Below are 19,523 nucleotides of genomic sequence, written 5' to 3' on the forward strand. Positions count from 1 at the left end.
CCCCCCCTCTCCCTTCAGTGCCTTGAGACCCTCGCAGGTGAGTAGCACGCTCTATAAATGTATTGATTGATTGATTGATTGACTTTACGTCCCTTGGTCTGACCCCGAGCAGGGTTGCAAAGGATTTCGGCCATTATGTTGACAAAGGTATATTGCGCTGAGAACCTGAACGTGGCCCTGTGTAATCCCAATATCAGCTCCAGAACCGCTACTTTTCTTTTGATGAAAGATACATATCGCTTTGAAAGTTTTTTAGATATAATTTACCCTGTGTTAGCCAGAAAACTGTATGTGCAATGGAGATATGCGTTCTACCCCTACGAATCTTCACATGCAAGTGGGCCATGTCTGCTCCGAAAAACTGCCCTCAGTGCGAATGTGAAAGCGAATCGGAGACACATGTCTTCTTTTTTTGCCCTGCCTATTAAAAACCGAGGAGGCACTGGCTTATCCCATTGTGCAAAAACCTTGGTTTCTGGCAATGTGCGCATGCACTCAGAATATTGAAAACTGACACCGCCGGACCAATTGTTTTTGCTGTTTCGAGGTTTCTGGCAGCTATGTGGCGTATTCGTACTGCTTTAATTGAGAAGGGTTAATGCATGGTATATGGGCTAATTGATAAACTTGCTCAGTTTCTTTTTTTAACATTTAAAAATATTGACATCTTTTTAACAGAAACTCAATTTTATTGTTTTAATTTGGATGTGATTTGCAATAATTAATTGTCATGTATAAACTGTACATTTATACATGTTTTATTTAACCTGTGCTTTTATGGTATTTTTCTACCGAAATAAAGATTTTATGATGATGATGATGAAATGAAATGAGGCATTGATTATGAAACTCTGCCTTTGCATTTATATTAACATCATGTTTGTTAGAACTGTAAAAATAAAGTACAAAAACTAAAATCTTAGACCCATTTTAACATACAAAATTCTTACCTAGGCTCATTATCCCTCCAAACTACGCATACTTGAGCACCATAAACACCCATTATTTACAGACCATTAGAGCCATACTGAGGCGTGGTGTTACTACAACAGCAACACATCATTACTGTAGTGTCCTGCATATGTCAGACCCCCCAGGATATAGCGGCATAGATTGTCAAATTTAGCGGCACAAAAATGGAAATTTAGCGGCACAAAAGTGGAAATTTAGCGGCATTATTGCGGCACCGTATCTTATTCATAATCATTCCTTTTCAGCCTTAAATCAATGTAAACTGATTCAGCAGGGTATTCCACTGTGAAACTGACATGTTTAAAGTGTCTGTGACTCTATGGAAGCACAGCTTCAATCTGTCCCTCTTGAGAGGGGGCTGTATTTCCCCCTTGGGTGTTCTAGCACCCATGTATGCACCCCTGCCAGGGCACCGCTGCCTCCTGGACCCGTCCGTTTTAAAAAACAGTAATTTCTATCACCCTTTTTAACATTGAAAATATATTGATAATACAAATATGACCCATAGAGGTAGTCCTGCTTAGCTGCTGGAGCACTAGATTTACCAGAAAGTAATGCAGCGAATTTGTGAGTGGACAAAGACAAGGATATTCATTTAAAAAACTATCCTCTTTTCTGAAACCCAATGGTCTAAAAGGGGCCTTAAAACATCCCGAGCAGTTCTGAAGCGCTGCTGCTGGGTACATAGCTGCCAAGGTTTCAGATTGCTTATGTGTGACATTTTCATAAATTCACTGTACATATGAGTGACATATGAGTAAAATTCAATGACTGACAATTTCTCCTGAATCAAGCAATGAAGTCTAGGAAAACAGATAAATATCAGATATTACCTCCAATTTGAGCAAGTAGAAACTCTATGAAAATCTTGAAACTGCAGCAAAGAAATACACACGGGGGCTTGCTGCGTTGCTCCTTGATGGCTTGCCTCTAGGTCCCACATATCAAGGGCATGAGTGAGTGGCATGCACACAGAGGTCCGTGAAATAACAGTTAAACAGATGCTGACTCAGACACAAGCAGTGTTAAAAGCTGGTAGCTATAAGTACAAAAATCCCCTGACACAATGCTGCCTATAGGTGGCTGGATTGTTAGTTTTGTATGAGCCTGTGTCACTTGAAGAAAGGTGGGTCTTGTGCACAGTTAATACCACAGTAAGTCAGGGTCTTTGGGTGGACGTTTTTAAAAGATTTGTTTTGCTAGTAAAAACATTTTAAACATTTAATATTTACATAACATTACGTCAGTTGATTGAATGACAATTTTATTAAATGGAACACGTTTGGTTACATATAAAAGCTACACTTATGTCTAATAACGCTTCCTTCAAAAACGCATTTTGGTGACCTTTGAGCAGAAAGAGGTATGTAGCTGAAGTAACAGTGGTAAAAGGCCCTGCAAAAAAGTCCTCTTTGGTTCTCAGACTTGCTATCTCCTGTCTCCGTGTATTTTCCAAACTCATGCCCTTTGACCTGAAATATCCTTTTTGTTAATTACTGCTTGAAGAAACGATAAAGGGGGAACGAGGGCGATCCGAAGACCTAAGGCGTTTAGCATTTTGAAATTAAAGTCTTGTCTAAAACACTAACCATACTAATTTTTTTTAGGTTACGAAGTGCATCTTACATTGCAACATCCTTCCCCAACTTTCAGCTCCGACATATTTTTCCTGGCTCACTTTAAAATGTGTTTCACTGTGGTGGGATTATCTTTGAAGAACTACGTGCACGGCACAGTCCTTTACCCACAGGAGGCGAGGGGGGAGTAGGGGGGGTGGGGGCAAACACAACAAACGCCGTCAAAATAGCCAATGTCGAATCCTACTCGCCTGCCACCACAACCGTTACGGCTGCAGTCCGGCGCTCCAATGCTGACGGCGGCGGAAAGGATTATGAGCGAATTGCCTCTTGAAATAAGATTTTACCGACAAAGAAAACATGTTTACTGTGGCAACTTTGTTGGCGCTTCTGCGCTTTTGTTGTTCTTTGGCAGAATAATGGACAGGAGGAAGCAAGTATTGGACGGCGGCACGTAGTGACGTGTGCACGCACAGCCAATTATCGGGCACTGTTTGTTTTGCAGTCACTTTGGCAAATATCGCGGCAAGAATTCAGCCAATTTCGCGATTTTTTCGTAAATCGCGAAATCGCGAAATGCTGGAGGGTCTGATATGTATTTTAACCCCTTCACAGCGGCGGCTATTCCGCCGCAGTGCTAAGGGGGCGGGGCGGCCGCACGGCGCTCCCGTGCTCGTGACGGACCGCTCCATCACGAGTCTTGGGTGAGCTGTGCTTGTGACGGAACGGTTCCGTCATGGCCCCGCCCGCCCAATAGAACGCTCAGCGCAGGCGCGGAATTCGCGCTGCGCAGGCGCGGCGAGCGGGCCGTGCCGGAACCGTTTCGTCACAAGCACAGCTCACCCGAGGCTTGTGACGGAACGGTTCCGTCACAAGCATACAAGGGGTTAATGTATTTTCCACCACCTGCTCAGCCAGTGCCTGTGCTCTGAAAACAAAAGTATGTTGGAGTCTGATGAGCCCCGGAATTTTGGGACACAGAAAGGTGACGTGACAGTTAGGCATGGTCTGACCAGCAGACAGGCTGCTCCTGTTGGGTCTGCTCTTGAGAACATGACTACTTGTTGTACTTTTAACTATCTTCAATAAAGCTTCCTGTATTTTATTCTTCCTGCATGGACCTTCATCACTACATTTATTTTTTGATGAGTTGGCGAAGAATCTAATTGTTACAAGCGAATTTCAGAAACCTGGCTAACACAGGTGGACCTGGATGGCACAATCTACAGAACTACGGTGAAAACAAGAACAAAGTACACAAGAAGAGGTATCCACAGCAAAGGAAAAACGGCATACATGAAACAGGGATATTCGACACAGAACAACTTCAACGTCATAAAGGAAGATGTTCCTCACAGAAAACCAAAGAAGATATCATGAAACAAGTAAGGATGAAGCACTACGCCTTTCAGCCCCACCAGTGTCCTCATCACCAGACAGCCCTAACCCAGGCGTGCTGTGCTCACCTACATTACGTACTTTGTATTCTGGTAACATCTACTGCTTGTCCTTTCAAGCACATCAACTCTACAGGCAGTCTATTCATCTCAGTCACGCTAGTGCATTTCCAGACTCACACTCTACGACCTGGTGGATATACAACTACTATGCGGCATGTTATGGAGTCACGTTGCTGCCTACATGGTGTGTTCTTGAGCATATCTACATTAGCTAATTTGGACTTTGAATATTTTCTACCATTGACTCTGTCAACAAGACCTCTGCTATGTCCCTGAACAACGTGTTTGGAGAGAACAGCTTCTTCCTACAAACTTCAACAGCAAGTGTCACAGCGCAAAGGTGTCATGTTTACTAAACTGTTTACTGCCGGCTCTTCTCTTCATTCCACATGTTACTTTCCTTCTGAGAGTTCAAATACAATGGTACGCCTTGTGAGATATGCGCAGCTGTTTTGTACAGAAGTCTCTCATGGGAGGTATTTGTCAAAAGGTGTGCATTCGTTTGACTGAATGTGTGTCTGTCCTGGACGGATTTACTGTGACTGACTTTCGTTTGTATTCATTTCAATCTGAGGGTTTCTCTATTTTTCTACAAGCATTGGGCTTTGTTGAGGCGGAGGTGTGCTAAGGAGTACAGCTCTTTTGGTGCTTTGCTTTGCCTGTGGTTAGTACCATACAACCTTGTTCAGGTTCTACTATTTTCTTTTCAGTCTAAGCTCCTAATTGCCATCTTTGTGGCCATTGCTACCGTTTGTTCAGTTGCCAGTCTTCCCAACCGCCTCTTACTTCACATTTTTTAGGCCCACGGATCATCGCCTCATCTTGTGCCGCTTTTCATGCCACGGCCCCCAACTACGAATCACCTCGCTCAGTGACTACATTTGGGGCTCTAGCGTGCAGTTAGCCACCCGGCGCTGCGTACCTTGCGGGCCGCCATCCTGCGGTTGGCGGCTGGACACAACATCCAGATCTTGGAAGGAAATCTCTTTTGCTTCGCCCTCCAGTGTAGCGCTGTTTCTTGCCACATCTTGTTTTATTCTGTGGAGGACTTCGAAGATCGTTAGTGAATCGCGTGGCGTGTATTCTACCACATTGCCATTCCGGTTATTGCGCTGTGTACATTGCTCCAAATAACTCTGCCATCATTATGGTATGCGTGCTGCACTAATGACAGGACTTGGTGACTGTGGATATAGCAGAGTTTTGCCTTAACCATTAGTTTCTTGCACAAGGTCAGTTTATTTATATTACTCCTGGTGGACACAGTGATAGAGTTTCGCCAGTCTTTTTCAAAGTCATAGACACTATGCTTATAGCGGATGGACATTTATGAAAGTAGGTATAGATACAAACGTGTGTACTTTTCTATATGGCTATAAGAGGTGTCCACAGTGAGAAAGTATTTTACTATTTTTGGAGTTGAGTTTTACACCTTATTCTTCCCTACATGGGGAGAGCAATGGGTTCTTGCCCCATTTGCTCGAGCAATGGGTTCTTGACCCATTTGCTCTTACACGTGCCTACTTGGGGCTTAAATGGTTTTCACCCTTTCTAAGGGCGCCGTTGCATGGGTCACAGTCCCCTTTACATTTTCACAATTACCCTTGCACAGGGCACCGTTTCATGGGTTACAGTCCCATGTTCATTTAAACGGTCACCCTTACACAGGGCACCGTCACAGTCCCATTCACATTTGCACAGGTACCCTTACAAATGGTACAATTACGAAGGTCACATACCCTTTTACAGTTACATAGTCACCCTCACACAGGGCGTCTTATGGGTTAAAGTCCTATCTCTACAGGGCAGTACTGCTTTCCTCTACATGGGGGTTGACTTGTCATGAGCTGCCATGTCATGGGGTTTGGTCCCATTTTCAATACTCCTCACCCTCCTGCCTAGGAGTAGGAGACGGCCATGGGTGTTAGTCACATTGGCTGTTTTTTCCTTTGTAATTATTTAGGATGTTACATTGCTGTTTTATTTACATAATGTCACACTCAATCATTTATATTTATTGTATTATCCATTGGGAAATGGGGAGGAGTTTAGTGATACTGTTTGTGTCTCTTCGCTTCCTCTCTGTTTTCTTCAGTTCAGTTTTCCAATTGATGCCACTTCCTTTTCATCTAGGGAATCTGGACCATACACATTTCTCTGTTATTTCTATTTTGGTCTTCAGTTTTTCCCTTTTTGCAATGTTTTTCTTGTTCTTCCTTGTTCAGGAGGAATATCTTCCTTCTCTTCTCCCGTTGCTTGGGTATGTTTTCTGTTCTGTTCTCCCGTTGTGCCTTGTCCTTCTTTCCTTGCTTGCATGCCTAGCCAGTGAGTGTGCATGGGGGTTGTCTTTGGTACGTCTGTCTCTCTATTTTGTATTTTCTCTCTTGCGTCTCACTGTCCCCTTCTTTCTAATTTCATTGTTGTAGAGGTTGGGTTTTCCTTTTGCCTACTTACACTTTACTTTCTCCTCCTTGTCTTCTCCCATCTATTTCCTCGCTCTGCTTTGTCTGCTCTTTTCCTGGACCCCCTCTTTGTCACTCCTTTGTTTCTTCCGTTGTATCTCTCCCTTGTTCACACTCGTTATATTTGATCATATATTGCATTTGTTCTTCTGTTGGAAGGAAAAGGGATATGTAGTATCCTGCATATGTATTGTAATGTATTTTCCACCACCTGCTCAGACCAGTGCCTGTGCTCTAAACACAATAGAATGTTGGAGTCTGATGAGCCTCAGAATGTTGGGACACAGAAAGGTGAAGTGACAGTTAGGTGTGGGCTGAGCAGGAGACAGGCTGCTCCTGGTGGGGCTGGCCTTGAGAACATGACTACTTGTTGTACTTTTAACTATCTTCAATAAAGCTTCCTGTATTTTATCCTTCATGCGTGGACCTTCATCACTACAGTTACCTTATGCTGGGGACTCCTGGCCCTGTCTCACGATACCTGGGAGGAATTCTGCACTTGGGGATGGTCCTTACTCTACCGACCCAGTGGCCATATGATAACCATAAGTGCAGGGGGAGACAGGTGGTAATGCAATGCACTGAACCTGAGGTAAAAGTGCTGCAGGGACTTGGACACCCAACTACATGGAGTCTGTATCTCATTGTCTGTCCTGAGCGAGGTAGCCACTACAAAGATCTGATGACTGCTATGTGTTGAAGTCTGCTGGAGAAGATACTTTCTGAATCTCGGCTTGACCTTGCTGGAGTAAATTGGTCTGATTCTCGAGCACCTGCGTGGTTCAGGAACAAGATGAACAGTTCAACCGCCAGGTCATTGGGGTCAATTTGGCAACCATTTATTGACTAATGGAAAAGAGGCCAATAAGTTGTTTACAATTTGATAGTGTTTCAGCTTCCTTGGGCCCTATTTGCACAACACAGGCTCGCTGCAACATTCATTAAAATAAAACACAACAGCGACATTACAAGGCCGACTCTCATATGGCATTTGACCTGATAGCCAAGGTAAATTGAGAGGGTGTTTCACTTACTCCTCCCCTGTCTAAAACTACACTTCTGCAAGCTACAAAAAATAAATGAAAACATCACTGTATTTATTAAATAGTTTTAAAACGTTCCCATGAATTTCCTCTTCAGCAAACATTAATCACCAAGTCATTTCTGAAACTGGCTGCAGAGCTGAAGCCTGGGCCTGGACACAGCCAGGGTTCACACAGGGTAAGTTGGGGGTCGCAGCTGCTACCCCTGGTGACCTCTAAATTACATTCATAAGTGTTGCCATTAGAATCCAAATGTTTAATCTGAGGTTATTGCATATAGTTGAGCAAAGGAGTAGGCAGCTAGCCCTTCAACACCTAACTTGGCACTTGCCTGTGGCCTCCAGTTCCTGATTTTTCCAGACCAGTCCAGTGACACGGCAGCTGACCAGGTTTTCCTGCATGGATTTCCCACTTACAGTTCTTCTTGCCAACAAAAGCCCCGCCCACCCCAGAATCTGCTTAATGCAGGCTGCAGTGTGACTGTGCTGCTGGCGTGCCAAAGGCTGTCCAAAGGTAAGCCCGTCTGCACCCATCCGCACCTGCGGGGTGCCCAGCGCCATGAACTCTGGCCCTCCCACCCCTGAAGATATATCATTGCCGAGCTCTACACCCTCAACCCCAGATGCAACAACAAATACAGCCACTGCGCTGACCCATGCTCCTTTATGGTAAGACCTTTAACTTGCATCCATTACCACTTCACCTGCCAATGTACACACACCATCAAACCAAGGAGTCCCACCCAAAACACACCAAACACACCTACTGAACAAAAACACCAACTCATGTGTGCCCTTCTCAGCACATACTCACTATGCAAGTATTCCATTGAATTATGGGACCTCATTACCACTCTCACACCCAACATCGTCTTCCTCACTGAGACCTGGCTCAAACCCACATTTGTTCCAGACATTGCCACAGCGATCCCCAATTAATATAAAATCACTCACTAGGACCACTCCATCAAACCAGGAGAAGGAAGGAACAGCCATCATCCACAAAGAGATCATACAGTGTACCACCACTACCGACAACACCACCCCATGTAACATCCCAACTTCAAGCTCCACACGGATCACAAGACAACCATCAGAGTCAGCCTCGCATACCAACCCCAAGGCCTGGGCTCCAGTTTTTGCAACACCATCACAGACTTCATTGCGCCCCAGCCCTAGACTCCAAGGACTACATTTTCCTCAGTGACCTATATTTCTACATCGATGACCCTAATGACAAAATCACCGCACACCTTCTCCACAGTATGAGTATACTTGAATTGACCCAGATCATCCACGACTCTACACACACACACCGTAGGACACATTCTTCACCCAATTTTCACCTCCAGCAACCGCGTCAAATGCAGCCATGTCACAGAACTCACATGGACCAATCACTTCATCTTTCACTTCAGCATCTTTAGCCCCACACAGCCACCCCGAAGATGACCAACACCCTCCACCGAAGGTTGAACTAAATCTCAGAGACCAGCTGGGCAAACGTCCTCAACATCCCAACCCTGCTATCGCTACCAACCTCAAACAGGAAAAGAGAAACTTCAACGTCTGGATTACCAATTGTGCAGACAGCGTCGTCCCCTTCAAGAGCAACATCCAGAAAAAATCACCGAAAAAAGGCCAGCTGGTACACCCAAAAACTCAGAACAATGAAATGGGACAGCAAACAGTTGGAAGAGAGAAGACGCACCAGCATAGACACCTGCAGCAGGGCATCATTCAAGACCTCCCTCAACCTCTACCAACACCTGATTAGGGCAATAATGAAGACAGCCCTTGCTGCACTCATCAAAACCAGCGCCAACAGAACCAAGGAAGTTTTCAACATCATTAAGGAATTCTCCAACCTGGATGCCAGCAAAATCAACATCACACCCTCACAGGAGTTGTGCAACAACTTTGCCCACTTCTTCCCCAACAAGATCACAACCATATACAGAAACTTCAAACCCCAACCCACACCTACGGATTACCTCGACAGATACGTCATCACCGTAACAGATACGAAATACACACTGACCACCTGGAACATCCTATTCACCCAGGACACCACCTGCATCATGAAACCCATCCACATGGGAGCTCCCACAAACCCATGCCCACACCACATCTTCAACCTGGGAAGCCAAGGGATCATGTGAAGAACATGAAAGAGTTGTAAGATGCACTCCAACGTACTCACTTTTTGATAAAAGTTTCTCCAAAATGTAACGTCGTTCAGAACTGTATAGGCGTGCATGCCTCTTCAGAGATCCGCCCAATTGCGCTGCAATTAAACTAAGCACAAAGGGGCCACGTTTTTGATTCCATACGGGCAGCACAACCACGAGACTGAATGAATCCAATCAATTAAATACTGTATTCTTTTTCTTCTCTTATTCCATTTTGTACTCAATTTCCTTTTGACCATTTTAAACTTTTCTTCAATCTATTTTATTCATTCAGCTGCCGTGCAGAAATGTTCACAAAAACACAGGAACAATGGTTGCCACATGTCACGTTTTCTTTATTAAAAGAGCCCAGTGCATTTCAGGATTGTTCCCTTCATCAGGGGCATCTAAAAAATAAATACATTCATATGCATGACCATCACCATTATCATTGCGCATATGTTTCAGTGACAAGCTTCATTGATCTATTTTACTTTGATTTTCACCATTATTCACTCTCAGTTAATTACCACCTGTCTATCAACAAAAATGAGGTTTTATATGGGCGTTTATCATTCATAAGTCATCCACAACATTCCCCATTGTTTTTGCCCAAACAGCGCATATGGTTTAACACAACCCTCTATCTTAAAGTTAAACCCTTTCTATTAAGCTGAGATGCCTCATACACACATTCAAAGCGCTTCTACCACATCAATTTCGAACTGAGCCTGTAATGAGCTTACCGTGATAAGCACTTTTTCTCATCTATTCTGATAACATCTGGTGGTGCAGTCTATCTGCTTTCCAAAAACCAGCCTGAAAATTTCTTAACATCTCATTCGTGTTTCATGCGCACACACCTCGCATCTACCGAAGCAGAAGTGGAGGACTCTCCTTCTCACACATCGCAGCAAAGACTTGGAAAAGCCTCCTCACACACCTTTGGAACATCACCTCATTTCCGGAATTCAGAATGGCCCGTGGCTGTTCGAATAAACCTCTTGGACCTGCCAGTGCCTGGATACCCTATCGGGTGATTAGCCGCTCTTTATAAATCCTGATTGATTGATTTATTGATTGAAGGAATGAGAAGGTCCAGCCAGCCAGTTTGTTCCAGAAGGACTAGGCAGTAGATGTCTAGTGTATCATGCATAGAACCATACACTTTATCCGAGGGCCCCATAGATAGCAGTGGCATCCTCTAAATGGTGGGTACTATATAGAAGATAAGCTGTAGGTGTTTATGTAGTCCAGAGACCAACACCAAGCAAAGCAAAAGCTGCCCCTTTCTAGGCAGAAGCTAATGAAAACCATCACTGTTTTCACTATTCCAGTGGGGGTAGGGTAAGCAAAATGTACTTCACCACCCTCTAGCATTATCAGGATACAAAAAAGAGCTGGTTGAGTCAGAATAGACCTGGCAGAGAGAATACGGCCAACTCTTCCTGTAGTGGGAGAAACACTGATCTCGAAAGAAAAGTCTTCCTTCCAACCACAATGCCCTCTATCTTACGGCTGGAAAGCTTCTGTCTCTGGCTTCCCGTTTACTCATGATTTTCACTCATATATTGTTGGAATTAAACTATGGAGACAGCCCAATTGGAAATGGGTTTGAGCAAGACGTGAGATATACATGTATAACTGAAAGCAAGTGGACCATGTTAGGGCATCTAGAGTTTGACATATACTTTTAAAAGATTGGGGAACGTGCAGACCCTTGCTGTATACTGCAGTCAACTGGCTGCAAGTCAGAGAAAGAAGAAGGACACAAAACAGACTGACTTAGTTTACCCAGAAAGAAAGTACATGAAGCTTCTGTGGCACAAGCCAATGCCACTTCAACCTCATTGTGGCATTTGATCATGTTGGCGTGATCAAGGGCATAAATGCTGCCACCATGTCAAGCAAAAGCAGAGCAGAGACACCACCACCATCAGATGCCATCCTGAAGTCATCAAGAATGGGCCTGTTTTATTATAGTGTGCACGTTTACCAGAAATCCCTCTCACATTGAAGGTATTTCCATTCTAATAGCTGGAAAAGCCACAGTGATGTTACAGTTACTTTCTGCTAAACACCATAGCATTCAGAGACTTACACAAAGTTTGACAAGTAAGGAAACTCCTTTAAATTGTGCAGGAAGTGGTAAATTCTCTGCTGGAGAATGTTCCGCTGGTGGAGATGAATCTTCCAATGGAGAGCTAACACCATTCTCCAATAACTGGAGGATTTTCCATTAATGTGCAATTATAAATCAAGTTTTTAATCAAATGTTCTCTGTCACTCTTCTTATGACATGAGATGAGTTCATAACCACAGAGAGGCGCCTTGATCATCCCATTAACCTCAAACCCAAATGCAATTTTTTAAAAACCCCAACCAATTCCCTAGGCCCCTTCAACTAGGGAGAAAATATCGTGCGGCCTTAATTCCTTAATCTGCTACCTTCATCCAAGCAGTTAGTTCCCTTCACCTTCAAGATCTGGATCTCATAATAAATAAGGGAGATCCGTAATGATTATGACAATTAAAATGAGTGAAACTGAGGTATTGCCACTTCATCTATCTTTCTCGTCACATTTCTTATGCTATGATGAATATGTCTTAGACCAAGTGCTGGACACCAACGAATCGCTGCAGTCGAAAATCCCAATACACAGTTTTATTGCAGAATGAACAGCAAATCTTTCAGAGATATCACACAGATCATACAGAAACTAAAGTCTGCAGAAGAAGAACCCATGGACTTAATTTGTAATGGAGAATGAACATGAGAGGAATGCCAATAGAAATTATTGTAAATATTTATATTTTGCAGTGATGCTTTCAGTAGTTAGAATCAGGAAGCAAGCACCCCTATGTACTCATTAGATAGTCCCAAGGTGTGAGGGTGTGAATCACATACCTCAAGAGTTAGGGAGACCGTGGGTCTCGCTAACCCCCAGGGTGCAGAATTAACAGGATTCTGAGTTCAACCCTGGGAATCTCTGAAGAATTTTAGAAGGAATCAGTACTTTCTAGTCTGATTCACCCAATAAGTCCCAATTGTTCCCAATCTGTTGGGGAACATGAGAGGTCCTCAGGAACTTTGCAGACCTCATAATTCCCAGTGATAATGGTGCCACAGTTACCAGCTGCATTAGGAATTACAAGCCTCACATACTGAGGGCTACAGACTCCGTCTGATTACCTGCTGGCAAGGCAGGCTTGCTGAGGCAAAGCTTTAGTAATCAACAGCCTAATAGAATATGTAAAGGTGCTAGGCCAAAGGTTTCTAGCACTTGCAACTTGGCACAAATATCATAAATAGACGCTCACATGAAATAAAGATGGCCGCCAATTTCCAATTAAAAAAAGCAGAGCCCTAATAATGTGCAATAACTGAAGTTTATTCTTCTGGGAACTCGAGATGAAAATAGCAACAGGAGAAAAATATGTTGACAGCATGAAAAGCTGGAAGAACCATCAGAGTCAAAGCAACCTTAGTATAAGTCCAACATTGTCTACAAAGAATTTAGAGGAAGGTTCATGATCTAGAACAATCTCAGCCTTTTTGGTTCTCTCCATTAACGCATGGAGTTGTAGCACTCTCTATATTTCTGGCTTCGCCAAGTTTTATTTCCAGGTCATTCCTACTCTCATAACGAGAGAGAAGTGGTTTAGAAACTGGAAAGATGGAATATCATGTTGATTTCTTAAATCATAAAGGTCCAGTGAGTTGCTATTTTCATAGAGGTCTCCCATACATGTCAATCTCACCTGCGACCATATGATATACTGATTAATTTAGCCATTAGTTGACATTTTGGAGGGCACCATATTACTAAATATAGAGCATAATCTACTCTAGTCACAGACCTCCTGAAGCATCTCTTACAACGTTTAGTCATGCTCCGAAGCCTTGTGTACAGTCCTCTGATGTGCTTTTATCTATCAGTACAGGGCCCATTCCCTGGGATGTGCAGTGCATTTTTCCTATCACAGCACTGTACACCGATTCTGCAACCTGGTGTTACTGGGTGGACAGATAACAGGCTTCAAAGCCTGGCACAGTCAGACCACCCTCTGTTACTGAGACCTGTAGCTTGGAGTCTGTGACTGTACGTCTTCCACAGTCCCTTACTAGGTCTATCAGTGGAGAGATGAAAACTTTTAAGACCTGCCTTGGTATTGCCAATTGTATGTTTCCAAAATGACACAGTAATCTGGGTAACACAGATATTTTGGAAAGGGCTATCCTCCCAATTACCAAAAGAAGAAGTCCGTGCTAGAATGATATGGAGCCACGGACAAAGGTTAATATTCTTAGATATGTCACTTTCTATGATATTGTCAAATTGATTAAAGATTTGGACCCTTAGAAGGTCATTATTTCCTATTTTAGTACTGTGCTTGATAAACTTTCTTGTGTTCCAAAAGTACCTAAAAATGTCTGTTAGAAATGGGGGTCTCTAGTTGGCACTGGCTGGCGCCACTGTCCAAATAGCGACCCTTCCTCCTAAGTCAGGGCAAGTGGGTCACACCTTTTGATAACCCCTGCTCAACCCTGTGGTAACGTAGCACGAGCAGTTAGGCCTATCTCAGAGGCAGTGTGTGAAGCGTTTATGATCACGTACAATAAGACAGTGACACCACAAAAGGACACAACTCAGGTAGGTATAAAAAAATAATATCTTTATCTAACAGTTTAACTCAACTCTCAAAGCGCTTCAACAATGACAATTCACGTCAACCAGTAGGGACTCAAAGAGATAACCAGCTGAGGTAGAGGCATGAGTGGCTTTCTACTCCGGTCCCCATTTTGCAGAGAGTCAGAGGGCCAGAACGCCAGAACGCCAGAGCACCAGTCGTGTTAGCCGAGCTGAGCTGCGCTAGAGCTCCAGGAGGCTGCCGCCGCTCCCCTGCTCCCCCCTGTTCCTGCTAATCTTGGCTCTACCAATTGCTCAGCGGCAGCGGGAGATCAAAGTGTTGCCGCTTGTACTTGTAAAGCTAAGGCCCGCGGCTTTCCCGGCGGCAGCGGGAGATCAAAGTGTTGCTGTCTGAACTTTTAAGGCTACGGCCCGCGGCTTTCGCGGCTTCTTGGTTCCGCGAGTCTCGCCTTAGGCAAGGCATCTTGGTGAATAGAGCTCAGCAGACTAAGTGAGGCGAGGCGAGGCTGTGCGTGAAACTACAAGCAAGTGGGTGCTTCCGTCCAGGGGTAGGAGCAAGGAGGAGGCCTTGGACAGGCATGGCGTGTGAGTGGCGAGTCAGGGGCGGCCGACAGGAGGCTTCGGGGACCAGCCATAGGTCTACAGCGCTACACAGCGGGTGGGGACAGGTTGAGCCAGGAGCCATGAGTAAGTTGGGGGGCCAATTACCTGCCAAGTTCCTGCTCCTGCTCCCTGTTCATCATTGGTCGTTTGTTGTTCTCTTTTTGGCCTCTTCCTATGTCCCTCAACCTGTATAGCTCTGCGCCAGTCCTCGGATCCTATCACCCCCTCCCACTCCTGAGCACCCGCACCAGCATATCCGCACCAGCCCCCGCAGCCTGTGATACCAGGAATAGTCCGGATCATTAGCTCATGCGGGAAGTACAGAGCAAAGAGCACAGTGCGGGCAACTGTTTTAAACCTTCACAGTGGGGCTCTTTAGCGTTCTCATCACTTCCACTTCCACTTCGCCATCTTAATTGGAGTTAGTCAGGCACAAGGATAGTGGCAACAGCGCCACTTTATCGCCACTTTAACAGAAAGCAAGCACCAGTACCAAATAAAATACTGCAAACTGCTAAAGAATAGCTAAAGGGAGATAAGGCAATAAAGACAACAAAGGCTGCAAAATACCAAAACATATCAAAGACGTTAAAGACTGATTAAGCCCAGTCCAGTCCTGACTCAGTAGGAGACCAGAAAGACTGGTGTGAGCACTTGGGCAAGAGAGCAGTAGCAGAGGAGATATTTTGTTAAAGCGGCTAGTGACACGCGACATGCCGACTTGTTGCACACAGGCACACAGGCCAAATGAAGCCCGGCAGAACAAGAGAGGCTTTGCCACCCAAATCAAAGGGCAGAAAAGGCAAGAAAAAAAATCACGAGTTGTGCAAAGTGCAGAACCATCATTAGTTACGCTGGATCAGCGACAGTGTGAGACTGCAGCACGTTGAACACAGCAGGGCTACGAACTCCGGTCAACCTAAGATTTACACGAAATTCAATTTTCTAAGGGACCCAGGGTCAGCCCTTGTCTCAAACACCGCAACCCTAAAAGATCTGTGTTAGACCTGGCATCATTGGCGTGAGTCTCACTTCCATTTTGACGGATTGCCTCCTCTGTTTTTGATATGTTTTTGCTGGATTTATGCTTTGGGCACTGTGCCACTGCTAATTAGTGCTACAGTGCAAGTGCTCTCTATGTTAAAATAATGTACTGATTGGTCATTCCATGATTGGGTTATTTGGTTTACCTGTTAGCCCCTAGTACAGTGCACCATGTATGCCCAGGGCTTGTAAATCAAATGCTGCTGGTAGGCCTGCAGCACTGGTTCTGCCACCCACAGAAGCAGCTTGTAAAGTGTGTTTCAGGCCTACCATTGCAAGGCATGTGTGCAGTCTTGCACTGCCATGTCGACTTGGCCAAGTGCATCCACTTGCCAGTCCCTAAATCTTCCCGTTGCTTCATATTAGACACCCCTATCGTAGGCCCAAGGGCAGGGTGCATTGTAAGTACAAGGTAGGACATGCTCTGATGTGTGTTCTAATAGTGAATTACAGCCATTTTCATTTTTCACTATTGAAGGCTACCTGTTCTCATAGGCCAGAATGAGCAGCTAGATTATTACATGATTATAATCCTAACTGACTCAGGGAACATGGTAGAAACTCAGAATACTAAAATACATCTTTTAGTAAAGTTTATTTTAATATTCTGTGTTTGCAAATACCACTTTTAGAAAGCAGGCATTTGCTTGCCTAACCATTTGAGCCTGCCTCTGCTGGGTTGTGTATTCCTTGTCTGGGTTTGTGAGTGACAGGGCTGGGGAATTCCAGGAGACAGGCTGGGACAGCCCAGTGGTGAATAGAGAGATTTACATCCAGATGGGAGGGAGGAGTGCACCTGGGACCTGAATAGGGCTGGGCCTTCCTTCTACAATGCTGACTCCACCCCCTGTGGCTTGTCTGATGTCTCTGCCCTGCACTGTGAAAGGAGAAGAGGAATCATGTCAACAGAGTGCTCCAGAGCTGTATCTTCCCTCCCCTGTGCTGGCTCCACCTCATGTGGGGCGTCTGATGTCTCTGCCCTGCACAGTGAAAGGAAGAAGAGAGTCATGTAAACAAGGTGCTCAGGAACTGGTTTGGACTAGGCGGAGGCCTCTCTGCCTTCAGAAAACAAAGGATTTTGGGGTATAAATATTGGGACCCTGATCCCAAGAAATTAGATCACTTCTGGAACAAGAAACCGTTCTGCCAAGGAAAAGAACCAAGGAAGCTGCAGGAGTTTGGACTGCCCCTCTGCCAGTGTGCTGTTTGCTGGGTTGGCCTGCAGTGGTTGCTTCATTGCCAAGGGAAAGGAGAAGGAACTTTGTAAAGGACTTTCATCTACAGAATATTCTCCAAGGGCTTGAGCTGTGCTTGCCTCCTGCTGAAGTCTCAGGGACAAAAGACTTCACCTCCAGCTCCCTCCTGAATTTGCTTGCTGGGAATTCTGACTCGAGACACTTGCGTGCCGCTGGGAGCTGGAAGCGCGATGTATCGAGAAGAAGCATGTCGCCGCCGCAGCTGAAATCATCGCAACGCCTGAGAAGCGAGCCTTCGTCGCATCTCCCTAGAAGCGTGTGTTCATCGAAGCTGCCTGCTGTCGCATTACCGGAGAAGCGTGACGCAATCGAGAGAGTCGCCATCGCACCTCCAGAGAAGCGCGTCGTAGGGCCTGTTGCGACTCCAAAGTACAGAGTTGTCGCATCATCATTGCATCGCCGCATCAAGGGCGCCATCTTCTCGCATCACAACCGGATCATCGCATCGCATCAAGGCTCCATCTTGCGCACCGCAATGGGCCTGCAGGCCGAGAATCTACGCATCACCTCCGCACTGGTAAGGCTCACGACAAGTCCCCTACTCTGTGCAAGCATCTCCCCTTTTGCGAGCCTTTTGTTCACTTTGCGTTACGCATCCAGGTTCTTTGTTGAGAACTTTGTCGCATTTACCATCAACTTGAGCTAAGAGACTTTAATCATCTTTTGAGTAATCTTAAGTGTAGTATTGTGGATTTTTGTTGTTTGTGGTCTTGTGTTTAAGTCTATATAAAGAATACTTATTTTTATAAAACCTGTATTGTGTCCATCTGTAGTGTTGTCACTGTATTGCTGTGTATATTCACAAATGCATAACACACTGCCTCTGAGATAAGCCTGTCTGCTCGTGCCAAGCTACCAAGGGGGTGAGCAGGGGTTATTATGGAGTGTAATCCCCTTATCCTGACTTAGAAGTAAGGGTCCCTATTTGGACAAAGGTGATAACCATTGCCAACTAGAGGCCCCTAGATCTAACAGTCTGCAATCTCCGCTGTTACCTTTGCAGTCCCAAGCTTCCATCCAAAGCTCAGCGCTCAAAGAATACAGCGAAGTAGAAAGGGAACTAGACCAACCATCACACCAAATCCGGACCATGCCAAAGCCTCAATGGACACAAGTGCCAACAATTGCTCCTCCGGCAGGCACGCCTGGAGACTTAGGACCTTCGCCAACAAAAATCAGTCAACAGTGTAGCCCTCAAGAGCTTCCTACTGCGGAACATATGCTTTATGAGACCCCCACATCTCTACCAAAATTAGACGCTACAGATGAGGACGGGGCTATTAACAAAACAAAGGCTGAGAGTGACACTAAAGGAGCTACGAGGAGAATGGACTTTGAGCAAGTCAACGCTACCAATGATAGTCTTAGAAATATCATCTTGTCCAGCAATCACAGCAGCCCCATCAAAAGAATGGACTCTTCAAGCATAAAATCACTTTCAATTATGCCACCCCCTGACCAAGGATGCTTACTTGAACAAATTAGAGGAATAGGAGTGGGAGCATGGACACAGGATCTAAATCAGATAGAAGAGGGGAGGGCGTCAATGTCCTATCTGACCACACAAGAATGTGAAGAATTGCTCGCAACCCATTCACCAAAGCATGACAAATATAAGGAACAGGAACAAAGGGAGGTCACCACAACCTAAAAAGGGTGCAGAAAAGCTTGCGCAAACAAACAATCAAAATGCCGGGGTTTGGGATACACTGCTAAATACAATACAATTGGCTGTTAACACACTGCAATTTCAATCGGGGAAAATGAAAATCCAACTAACATTACTGAAAACACTGGCAGTTTTTACCGCCGATAACGGCGAAAAACTGGGAAACTTGTATAGATTAATAACAAGAGCACCCTTAATTCTAAGAAACCTGGTCAAGGATATAAAAAGTGTAACAGCAGGGAAAACAACAAAATGGCAGGGCGATTCCAGCACCTTAGAGGGACCATCCAATGTCCAAGTAACCAGCAATACGTATAGAGGAAATGTCAAGGCGGCTACTGAGGGAAAGGGCAGTCCCACATATGGTGGATCTCCCAAACTGAATGCAAAGCAATGCCACCAACTGAAAAGGAAGGGGCGTAACCAAAAGCCCCCTCCAAGTGCAACAGCTTATTTCCCCATATTCTCAGATCAAGCCAACAAATGTGAGAGTAACTCAGCTGATGCAAGCATTGCAAAACAAACACAGCTGGCTACAAATACCCCCAATCATTCTATGAAACAAGAAGAAGGCGCACACCAGGCACGTGTAACTAGGGCACACGGAGAAATGGG

This window comes from Lissotriton helveticus, chromosome 1_1, assembly GCF_964261635.1.
Source record: "Lissotriton helveticus chromosome 1_1, aLisHel1.1, whole genome shotgun sequence".
NCBI lineage: Eukaryota > Metazoa > Chordata > Amphibia > Caudata > Salamandridae > Lissotriton > Lissotriton helveticus.